At 46.1% G+C, this 12,255-nt stretch overlaps 1 protein-coding gene across 2 annotated transcripts in view; it reads right to left on the minus strand.

The window, feature by feature from the left end:
* Window positions 1-12,255, minus strand: part of FERMT1 (FERM domain containing kindlin 1) — a 290,949-nt gene that overhangs the window by 151,959 nt on the left and 126,735 nt on the right. Inside the window, exon 1 of one of the 2 annotated variants that reach the window (XM_077313246.1) lies at window positions 2,729-2,851. The exons of the other annotated variant lie outside the window; for it this stretch is intronic. The gene's annotated coding sequence lies outside the window, so the exon portion shown is untranslated. Of the gene's footprint in view, window positions 1-2,728; window positions 2,852-12,255 lie in introns of those variants that run through there. 2 annotated transcript variants of the gene reach the window in all.

The following is a 12,255-nucleotide window of genomic DNA, read 5'->3' on the forward strand; positions in this document are numbered from 1 at the left end:
ACCCACTCACAATCTGCCTAAGTTCACAGGATCAGCATTTCTGTCAGATGGCTATCTAGACTCTGCTTAAAAACTTCTAGAGAAGGAGAACCTCCCACCTCCCGAGGAAGCCTGTTCCACTGAGGAACCGCTCTACCTGGCAGGAATAGACAGGAACAGAACTCTTGCTCTGAGTTAAAATAATTTAGCCCCACTGCAGAGTCCAGAGCAGTTGTGCCCCCATACAGTTTGACGACCACACGGAAAGCCAGCCTGAAAGTCCAGTTCCCTTTTCCATCCTTTTTCCTAACTAAAAAGAGTACGAACAGTGATTTCAATGCAAAGCTGTTGCCACAAAATATAATGGATAAAGCGTCAACATATCTCCAGGCGACCTCTAATCCACACATGGAAATATAAATGTTTTATGTGTGCCATGCAAATTCAAGGGTCCTCCAGAGGACCTCGCTGTATGGCAGGAGTTGTTTCAGAAACTTACGGGGGCAGGGGCAGGGGCAGGGGCGGGGGGGAGAGAATGCAATGAAATAACCTCAGGATTATTAACCCACATTAAAAGTCATCAACACAGTGAAAGAAAATCAGCCCTGTTGCTGTTGGCACCTATCAGGAAATAAAAGAGATCAAAAGTTCCTTTTGCCACTCGGCTGGAAAAACAAAACAAGCTTCTTATGAGTTTCCTTGCAGGCTTTTAATGTTAGATTGCATTTATCCTGAAGAAATATCGTTGGCCTGGTCTGTTAAGTAACCTCTCATTTCTTTAGCTACTTCTTTGGAACTCTGAGGCCGTCGTTTCCTGCTGAAAGGAGGGACTTCTCTCCTTCTTTTAAGAAGTTCATATTTTTAAGGAATAGAGGAATAAGGTTATTTATTGATTTGTAAACTTTCCAGTTCAGAATGCCTTGCAGGGGTCATGCAGCTGTAAAATGTGCTGAAAGGAAAGGATATCGTCAGCAAATATGTTTTTCGAGCAAGAAAAACACAGAGAAAGGAAACTATCTGATGCCTTTGAGGCACCCTGGCAACACATTCCCCGCCAAGGTGTTGTTGACCACCCTGAGGTAAACACAGTTTACATAAGATTATCACTTCATGGTGATGTTTTGTTATATTTCCCATGAAAGGATCCCCCCAAGCAGGAAGCAGAAAAGGCAAACTTCTGTCAACAAAGTTTAAACTCATATTTTGTTTCATGTTTACAGTATGCAGGGGGATGAGTTGGATGGGAGACAGTAACAGATTTGGTGAGGAGAACAGAGGAAGAGAAGTAAAGTAACTCTGAGATCTCTTTTGTCTAAAACTAACTGTACAGATGCAGAATGCATAGGGATAGATCAGGATTTTTTAGCCAGGGTTTCATAAAATCTCCGGGTTTCTTGACGGCCCTGGAAGGGTTTTCTGAATAGGTGGAAATTAGTTTTCGTATTTTTTAAAAATTTGCTAAACATTTATCGGATGCTATGACCACATATGGTCATGTCAACCCACCCACGCCTCCCAAAATGGCCAATGATGGGTCTGGAGGGGGTGGCAAGGGGAGGGGAGGGTGGGCATGTACACAACCATGTTTCTCAACCATATCCTGCATGAACGCACCACTTCTCAAAGCCTTAAGAATCTTTCAGGGGTTTCTCAAGAGTCAAAAAGTTCAGAAAGACTGGTATAGAGGCATGCCTAGATCTCCATGCTCACATCCATAGAACTGTGGATAGGTCTGTGCCTCAGCACGGCAAAAGGAGCAGGCCCGGCGTGTCAGAGACATCGGAGACGCTACGCGCCTGCTACTTTCGCCGCATTGAAGCCATTCCCCCATACCCCAATCGCCCTTCGGGGACTCACCAGCTGCGAAGGCTCTTCGCTGCCCATGGCGACTCCCCAGAGGGCTCAGCCGAGCACGGGCCAAGTAGCCAATGGGGAGCTGCGCGACCCTGGAGTGATACTCGTAGGGGCCAATCAGGAGCTGTTTCGCGGCTCCTGATTGGCCCCTCCGAGTTTTTATCCCAGACTCGGCCCACCCTTTTCTCCTCCCCTTTAGCCCTTAGCGTTTCATTTAGACCGCTCCACAGGAGCGGTTTAAAGATTAGATTTCTATACCACCACTTGCCGTAGCCTCGCGGCGGTTTACACATACAATTCTAAAACAATAAACCCCCAATAAAATCCCCATTAAAATAACAATTACATACTAACCGACTATGCAATGGCGACCATAATCTCTATTTGTGACAAGAAACAACAGGGATGGTAAGGACTTCATCAGGAAGGCAAGGTTTTGGAAAGCATTGTTCCACCCAGTCCCCTGCCTTTGAAAATTGGTGTTATTGCCATGTCCAGCATGAAGCTTCTGCGTATTTCTAAAGTACGCTTCATTAATAGGACCGTAAATTAAAACCACATTGGCTCATAGGTAACAAGGAGTGTTTCAAACAAACACTCACTTTAAAATGAAAGCAGTCATTATACCCCAAACTTGCCTTCCTAGAAAGCAGAAGTAGTCATAAAACACACTTAAAGTCTCTGAAGACTGACGGGATTTGGAAGGTTACTCCGTTGAGGTCACCAGCTCTTAGAAACATAGAGTTGCAAGAGACCTCCGGGGTCATCTAGCCCAACCCCCTGGAGAATGCAGGAAATTCACAACTACCTACCCACCCACAGTGACCTTGCTCCTGTTCCGTGCAAATGCCCCAACAATATATTAATTGCTAATAGGAAAGTTACCACCAGATACCTTTGGTACCTTCCCCAGGGTCAGTGTAGGGATGAAAGGACACACACGACACTGGTATCTGGAGGAAAAGGAATCTTCTTCTCTTCCTTCTTTCTCTTCCTGGGGCTTCTCCGGACCTCAGGTTTTATTCAGTACATTTTGCTTACGCACTCTTTTCCTAGCTAGCCTTCATTACACACACTTATCACAGCCTTTGACCTCTCTCGTTGCTCAGAAAAGTACACACTGACCAGAGCTTAATCCCTGCAGGCTTGAGAGTTTCACTCACGTATCTAAGACTGGCAGTGAGTATCTGTGTGTTATGTTAACTCATTCAGCACCCATCAGTCAGCAAGCACACTTGCGAATAGGGTTATCAGTCCATCAGCACTTCTGGTGGGTGGTGGTGGGGCACTTGACAGGAGTGGGGAGGAAAGATGCTTTGGGCTGATCCTGCGTTGAGCAGGGTGTTGGACAAGATGGCCGGTATAGCCCTTTCCAACTCTATGATTCTATGATGCAATGTGCCGATGTCACCCAGAAGTGATGTGGGTATGTTGGGGATGTTGGAGGGTGATGCTCTGGCTTTTGGGCAGAACTCTATGGTAGAATTAGCTTCTAACCATAGAGTTTTGCCCTCAAAACAGAGCGGCAATCCCCTATGACCCTGATGTGAGCCTGTTATGGCATTCTTCAGGTTTGGGGCAGTTTGGATGGGCAACGTGCATCTGGAAAACGGGGGACCTGGCAACCCTGCCCATGAACTTCTAACATATGGCTACCAAATCCAGATTATCATGAGATTAGAAAAAGTGTTGGTAGGGCTACGACCTCAGTGCTTTCCTAGAGGAGATCAGGGCCCTGTGGGACAGAGGCAGGCTTATGGTCAGGACCCCAAATAACCACCAAAAATGCTGGACTCACCATTGGGAAATGGAGACATCAGCTCCTAATGTTATCTGGTATGATTTTAGTTGGGGTAACTATATTGTTATGTTTTAAATCTAATTTTATTTCATGGTGTTGCTTACCCATCCTGAGCTGTTTTGGAAGGGTGGGCTAGAAAAATAAAGATTCATGTATTTATTTAAAGGGGGTACGCCTAAATTCTGCTATAGAGGAATAACACTGTCATGTTAATATTAGTAGACCCCTACACATTTGGATATTACAAGACCAGTTTGGGTTTGAACTATATAACCAAGACTAATAACCAAGACTGTTATTTCCAACAATCATAAAAACACTATTAGAGAAGATTGAGAAGATACAATATTGAGAATTCACTGATGAAGATATCGAAAGCGGACTAACCTGGGAATCCGTTTTTAAATTGCTTTGAACATTGTGAAATTGTTTCGAACATTAAATCACTTCGCCTTTGAGTCAGTTTGGTGTAGTGGTGAGGAGTGTGGTCTTCTAATCTGGCGTGCCGGGTTTGATTCTGCACTCCCCCACATGCAACCAGCTGGATGACCTTGGGCTCACCACAGCACTGATAAAACTGTTCTGACCAAGCAGTGATATCAGGGCTCTCTCAGCCTCACCCACCTCACAGGGTGTCTGTTGTGGGGAGAGGAAAGGGAAGGCGACTGGAGGCCGCTTTGAGACTCCTTTGGGTAGAGAAAAGCGGCATAGAAGAACCAACTCTTCTTCTTCAGTAATATCAGGGCTCCCTCAGCCTCACCTCCCTCACAGAGTGTCAGCTGTTGGGAGAGGAAAGGGAAGGTGAATGTAAGCTGCTTTGAGCCTACTTTGGGTAGAGAAAAGTGGCATATAAGAACCAACTCTTCTTCTTCTTCTCCCTTCTCCCCCTTCTCCTCCTCCTCCTCCTCCTCCTCCTCCTTCTTCACCAGCTTGAGACTTTCTTCTTCTACTAAAGCCATACAATGGCTGGGCACACATTAAGACTAGGAGCAGATTTCAGACTCAGGGTCTTCTCTGCAAGCCTCCCGAGATTCACTTTCCATCCAAGATGACCTCAACGGCCGCTAAACTGCGTCCCGACCTGGTCACATGGAGGGACAAAGCAGCAGACTTCCGCAGGCCCTTGAGAGAATGACATGCCAGGAAACTGTTGACATGCCGAAGTCCAGCGAAGAAAACAGTCATGTCCTCTACTAATCAGACACTCCATAGCACATCCTTGCCAAGACGATATCAGCCAATGGCATCTGAGAGACACTTTGAACATACCCTGACACTTCAGAGATGAAAGCAAACGTACAATGTGTGAAGCACCAGAAGGATGTCGAGGCCAAGCTGACCACGCTGGCTGGAACTTGCCAGCAGACAGCCTGTAGCTGGAAACAATGACTTTTTCCAGAGAAAAGGGGACTGAACTGAGTGAAATCCAGTGCACAGGCCCTTTGAAACCCACTGAGTTCACTGGATTTAGATCGCTGCTTAGGACAGCCTATTTCGACTTTTTGGCTGTGGAAGGACCCCTGAAATATTTTTTCAGGCTTTGAGAAACCTCAGAAGTGGTGACATGCACGGAAGCCAGCCAATCGATTGAGATCACCTGCTTGAGCAGGTGCGGTATGGAAATTAAAATATAAATAAATAAATCTTCCATGGGGGGGGAAGAGGCTAGGCCTGTAGAGCAACAGGGGAAGTCAAGTCTATTGATGTCATCCAAACCTCTGGGAAAGACCACGTAACCCCTGAGGGGCTCTTGTGTAACCCCCAGATTTCCCAGAATTCTGCTCGGGAATCCCAGGCTAAGGGTGACACTGCAAGGGGTGCATCTGATGAATTAGCCTCTTAGGTACAAAGCTCAGGTTGCCACAAACAGCCTCTTCATCTGTGTCACAAAAATGAATCGTTGGACAAACAGGTTTGCCTCCAAAGGAAGCAAGTAGCAGGCATGGCATGGAGGCCAATCTCAACGGTGTCATGGTGGCATTGGGCACAGTAAAGACATTCAGCAGAGCTGCGTGGGAGTGCTGCTCAGAGAGGTGAGCAGAAGCAACTTGAAGGTGATGTGGCTTGTTGTTGTTGTTGTTAGTTGCGAAGTCGTGTCCGACCCATCGCGACCCCAAGGACAATGATCCTCCAGGCCTTCCTGTCCTCTACCATTCCCTGGAGTCCATTTATGTGGCTTAGTTATTTGTTTATTTGAGTATTTGTAGGCTACTTCCCTTGGGAGGAACACAAACTGGCTTGTGTGTATATAAAGTGCCGTCAAATTTCAGGTAACTGAGGGCAACCCCAGCAAGGTGTTTCAAGCCAAGTGAGAGCCAGCAGGGGGCAGTGGTTAAGAGTTAATCTGGAGAACTGGGTTTGATTCCCCACTGCTCCACATCTGGGACAGGTGACCTTGAGACAGTCACAGTTAACTCCCAAAGCCCCACCTCCCTCACAAGGTCACTGTTGTGAGGAGAGGAAGGGAAGATGATTGTAAGCTGCTTTGAAACGCATCAGGGTAGAGAAAAGTTGGGCATAAAAACCACTGGCTTTCTCTGAACGGTCCTCCTTGCTCGGCTCCCTTCCAAGTACCAACACTTTTAAGCTTCTGAGGGATGATGACTGGGCTACACCAGGCTGCCTTCCCTCCCCAAACTGGCTTGCCCCCTCCCCCAAATTAAATGTTTTCAAATTAAAAATATGAATAAAAAGCTCTGATCTGCTCTGTGAAACAGCTCAAAAACGTGGGGTTGTGACTCTGACACCATTTCTGCACACATGCAAACTGCTGCCTTGGTGATCTTTTATCTGTTTGCTGAACCTATGGGGAAGGGAGGGCTGTAAGATGAAAGGTGTTGTTATTATCTCCATCCTCCTCCTCATTGTTATAAAACTTTCTGTACAATTTCTGGCTGCTCCAGGAATAGCTCCGAATTGTTTCCCAGATCCATTTTCCTGCAATATTTCCCCCTTTGGGTATAAACTCAGTTTTCAAATGTGGAATTCCCCAAATCAAATTTAGCTTTCTGCCACCTTTTTGTCATGTCAGTGTTGTGTGTACACCAGACCCAAGTCCCCTGAACAACAGACAAAGCTGATTTTTATTTTTTTTTAAAGAATATCGCTGTGTCATAACGCAGGGCCAAAATGACCACTGAGATTTTATATACCTTTCTCCATGCAATTATCCATTCATGAAGTTGCCCCAGAGGGGTGGACCAGAATCAATGGGTTGAAATTAATTCAAAAGAATTTCCAGCTAAACATCCGGAAGAAGTTCCTGACAGTTAGAGCGGTTCCTCAGGGGAACAGGCTTCCTCGGGAGGTGGTGGGTTCTCCATTTTTGGAAATTTTTAAGCAGAGGCCAGATAGTCATCTGACAGAAATGTTGATGTTATGAACTTAGGCAGATTGTGAGTAGCTGGGCAGGAAGGGATGGACCCGTGTTAGTCTCTTCTGGCCCTTACTTGCATACCCAGGGAATTGCTGATTGCCACTGTGGGAATAGGTGAATTTCCTCCAGGCCAGGCTAGATTCTGGAAATTTTTGGAGGGGAGGATCACTTGGGCATGAAGTTGTGGTTACCATGGGTGGGCAGGTACTTGTGAGTTCCTGCATTGTGCAGGGGATTGGACTAGATGACCCTTGAGGTCCCTTCCAACTCTATGATTCCTTTTTTTAAAAAAGTTGGTAGGTTTTATCACCTTGCACTTAAATTGTTTCTTCATCTTCTCTCCCCCTGCTTCACCTATAGTGAAGTCTCACCTATAGCGAGTCTCCCTCTGCCTGTCAATCATGGCAGCCAGCCAATCAGCTTTCTCCTAGCTTTAAAGGGAAAGTGATCTTTTTTAAAAAGTAGAAATTCTTCATTACTATGTCTATGCATCTAATCATAGATGCATAGTGCATATTTTAATGCCACACCGTTTTGGAATTATGAGGCTTGAAGATCCACAAAAGTAATTTTTCCCGGGGTTTTTTTTTTTGGGGGGGGGGTTGAGAGGCATGCCTTGTGCAGCAACTGGTGGGTGGAAATTTCTTTTACTCTGCCTGGCTTAAGCCACGTGCATTTGTTGCTCCAGGCAGCTTGCTACAAAAAAAAGCCCCATTCGGGGGAGAAGGGAAAGGGAGGCAGGCACGAGGGATAGCGCTGGAGACAGAGATCATGCTACTTCTGGCCATTTTGATTATACACAGATATTTAGCTAGTGGCTGCTGGTTGCTCTCCTCCCGCTCGCGCTACAAGGCTGGGGGAATCCAGTTTTGTGGATTCCCCAACTAGCGCTTTAAAATGGAGGATGTAGCTGCCAGTTTGCTGCTGGAACACTGGATGCTGACGTTGTGTAAAACGTAAAAAAAAAAAAAAAGCGTCTGCAAAAGGTAACCTTTTCACTTCATTTTCTGGGTGCAGAATGGCCCTAGATCTTCCCACCAGTACACGCAATAGGTCAGTTCCAGTTTAAACTGACTGGCTCTGGCAGATGGGATCTAGCCACGCATTGGCTAATTGTGCTGCAGGATTATGATCCTGCCTTGAATTTCAAGCTTGGTCCTCAGCAGGAGTACAGACACAACGAAGGTAATAAAAAAGAAAGTCCTAATATGAAATCCGGGCGCTCCAGGCAAAGTGCAGAAGACAATGACTGTCTCCCTTGAGGCTGGGCTTGGGGAGAGAGAAGCCCCTCCTCCTAGCAAATGCATAAAGATTGGCAAACTTTCCTGCTAGGAGGGAGGAGCCACTCCCAGAAGTAGAGACTGCCAGCATCCTGGTCCACTAGAGAAGGAGGTAGCCTGCACTGAGTAAGGGGTCATATCGAGTGATATGACCATATATGGATATGTTGCCCCCCTCGCAAAATGGCCAATGATGGGCCTGGAGGGGATGGGAAGGGGAGGGTCCCAAGGCGGATTTGTTGGGCGTGTTCCCAACCATATTCTGTGTGATCGCAGCATTTCCAGGGTTTCTCAAAGCCTGAAGAATGTTTCAGGGGTTTCTCAATAGTAAAATCTTTTGAGAAAGGCTGCTTTAGAGGACAGCAGGCTCCTTTACTATACCTTGCCTTTCATCCTTTCTGCCCAGCTTGAAGGCTTCACGTCTACCTCTGTCCCACATTAAAGCGTCACGACGGCAGACTTGCTGAAATGCTTTTCTGGTTGCCAGAAGGAAAGCAACAATGCCAGAGATCTAATCAGGTGGTGACACAAAAGACTCTAAAGAGATGCTGTGTACATGGAAAAGGTAGTTCTCAGGGCTTTCAGTGCCAAGTGGCTCTTTGGAAGAGAGCTGAAAAAGGGCTTCAAGTCAGCAATTCATCCCCACTGTTCTAATTTAAAGCAGGATTCTTTAGATGGTATCAAGTTACCCATCCTGGGGATTAATTGGCATTTTCCACATCTGTGGGCCACAAGCACCCACCTCAAGCACGGGGAGTCTTAGTCTGAGCAAGGAGGGCCGTAAGAGTTGCCCGAGTGTCCTGTGGTGTTGCTGGCCAGGCTGGGTTTTCATACAGCTCGAGTGGGGCAGCTTTCTCCCCTCCACCTCCCCGGCTGGAACCTGATAAAAAGGCAGGCCCAGCTGAGGAAAGAAGGGCAAGGAGAACTGCAAAGAAAGACTAAGGAAGCATTTAATTGCTGGCAGCTCACTCGAGAGAGAAAACAAAGCTGGTTCTCAAGGGACAGATAAGCCCTGGAGAGCAAGAAGACCAGGCAACACAGGGCAAAATCTGGCAGAACTGCTCTCTGGGTGAGGCGGGGCCTTTTTGGCCCTGGCCCCCATCTGGTGGAACGCTCTGCCTAATGAGATCAGAGCCCCGCAGGGCCTTAAAATGTTCTGCAGAGCTTGCAAGACAGAGCTGTTCCGAGGCCGAGAATGACTGCTAACATTTGCTGACCTCCCTGCCCGAACGTACCCATTTATACCTACATCGCTGTCCCCTGAAATAGATGTTGGATGGAATAGGCACCAGTTATTTAAAATTATTTAATTTATTGTAACTGCTATTTTATTGTCTTATATTTTATTTCTGTGTATATTTTTAACTCTGTGAACCACCTCGAGCCATAGGGAGCCACAGAGCGGTTTCTCAGTGGAACAGGCTTCCTCGGGAGGTGGTAGCTTCTCCATCTTTGGATATTTTTAAACAGAGGCTGGATAGCCAACTGACGGAGAGGGTGATTCTGGGAAGGTTCAAGGAGGTGTCAGGATGAGCGATAGGGCTGTGAGTGCCCTGCATAGTGCACGGGGTTGGACTAGAAGAAGAAGAAGAAGAAGAAGAAGAAGAAGAAGAAGAAGAAGAAGAGTTGGTTCTTATATGCCACTTTTCCCTACCCGAAGGAGGCTCAAAGCGGCTTCCATTCACCTTCCCTTTCCTCTCCCCACAACAGACACCCTGTGAGGGAAGTGAGGCTGAGGGAGCCCTGATATTACTGAAGAAGAAGGAGGGTTGATTCCCACCCCCCCAAGTAACCTCAACTGAATTTGACACAGCTCTTTCTGACATATGTAGATAGCAGAGACTAGCCCAGTGTTGTATATGTTGTTCCTCAGAGGATCAGAGCTTGAGATCTGAGCTGGGATCACAAAGTGCCTAATTGGGAGCTTGAGATCCCAGCTAGGATCGTAAAAACAGCCAACAGGAAACAAGGATTGCAACTGTTCTGTAATCAGGGTTAATGTTCAGTGAGAGATCTCTGCTTAGGACCAATGAAGTTATTGGGCAGAGAGATCCTTCTTTTCTTTCAGGATCTGTATATATTGGGGAACTCAGTTCAGTGTGTTTTATTTAGGACAATAAAGAACTGAAATGAACTCCCAGCGTCCTGGGCTGATTCTGCACTTGGTTTTTTCCGTTGTGGATCCTGCTGAATTCAGATCAATTTGAACTTGGGTCTTCCTCTATCCCCTCCCCCATTGAAACAGAAAGCGTTCTGCAATTGATTGGGGAAGCTCAGAGTGGGGAGGGGAGCCAAGCGCAGCAGGGGGGGATTGGAGACAGCAGAGGAGGTGGGAATAACAAGAGGTAAATATCTGCTGAGAGAAGTTAGAGCTTCTGGAGTACAGTTACTTTAAGACAAGCCTTGCAACCAAGAACCAGGAAGTCTTTGAGCTGATGCCCTGGCCAATCAGGGAAGACTGCTTTGCTATGAGACATGGAGAAGGAAGTTAATTCACAAAAAAACAGAAATCTGCGCACTTACTGATGGCGATTTTTCAAATATCGAAGCTTATATCCACTTTTGGATATCGTGGATAAAAGGTAGGGTCACTCTGGATCCATCATGCATGTTGCAGAGGGAAAATTTAAAGCACCCAAAATCAAAATGGAAATCGAATTCAGTGTAGACGTAAGGGATTTATTTGAGTTGGGAGTGGGTAAAAAGTCCCGTGCAGACTACACCCTGGACTCTGAAAGCTTGGATATAACACCAAGTACCCCAAATCCAACACAAAATCATCCAAAATACAGTTCAGTGAAAGATTCCAGCTGCCCCGAATAAGTCGCAGCACAAATGGAAAAGTTCAGAAACCAAATAAGCACTTCTGTTGTCACCAAACACACACACATCAGACCAAAGGAAAAAAATTCCTTCCTGAGAACAAACAATGGTATGTGGAACTCGCATCACAAGGGGGGAGCGGTAGCTTTTAACACCCCAATGGCTTGGCTTAAGTCAAGGGAAAGAGGAAGAGGCTGATCCTGGAAAACACATCCCAGATAACATGAAATACAGATGCATTTGGGGGTGCAAAGTCCCTAAATAGAAGCTGGTATAGCGTGTTGTCAGAGATTGAACTGTGCAGTAGAACTCCCTGCAGAAAAGGTCTGAAAAAGCTCTGAGTCTCAAAGCGGCTTACAGTCACCTTCCCTTTCCTCTCCCCACAACAGACACCCTTTGAGGTGGGTGAGGCTGAGAGAGCCCTGATATCACTGCTCGATCAGAACAGTTTTATCAGTGCTGAGCTCAAGGTCACCCAGCTGGCCACATGTGGAGGAGGAATGGGGAATTGAACCCGGCATGCCAGATTAGAAGTCCGCACTCCTAACCACTACACCAAACTGGTGAAGGTGGGCTCCTGATTACAAGACACTGAAAGTGCTTCCCTTAATCCAGGGCCTGTTTTTGAAATATTAGAGGACTCAAATTGTTCTGCTCCGCAAAACTGACTATAGGTCCATGGTGTCCTGAATATATGTTTTGATGTCAAGGAACCAACTGGCTATAACAGTTCTTGTATTTATTGTATATTTTGCGTATGCTGGTTTTATGCTTGACCACTGGTAAAGGCGGTAATGCCGAAACTGGTGAGTGGAGGCATTAGTATGTATGTATGTATTTTGGGGCTATGCTAAAAGCCTTGGGTTTTAACTTGATTAATAAACACTGGTACTAAATTTTAAAAATTGTGTTCCATCCTGTAGAGGCTTAAATATTATCTTGATTCTAAAGGATCTTCATTTGAATTTCAGTGTTTTCAAGGTTCTTTTGTTTAATGAATTGGGGAAAACATTTGGGGGCATTTCCCACGGCTTAAAAATAGCACAATGGTTGCTGATTGAAAACGCTACTAATTTGCCATAACGCACGACGTCGTTAACGATCTGCAACAATCCTGAAACCGACCCGCCAAAAGCGCTTCG

The sequence above is a fragment of the Paroedura picta genome, chromosome 1, assembly GCF_049243985.1.
Source record: "Paroedura picta isolate Pp20150507F chromosome 1, Ppicta_v3.0, whole genome shotgun sequence".
In the NCBI taxonomy this organism is placed as follows: domain Eukaryota; kingdom Metazoa; phylum Chordata; class Lepidosauria; order Squamata; family Gekkonidae; genus Paroedura; species Paroedura picta.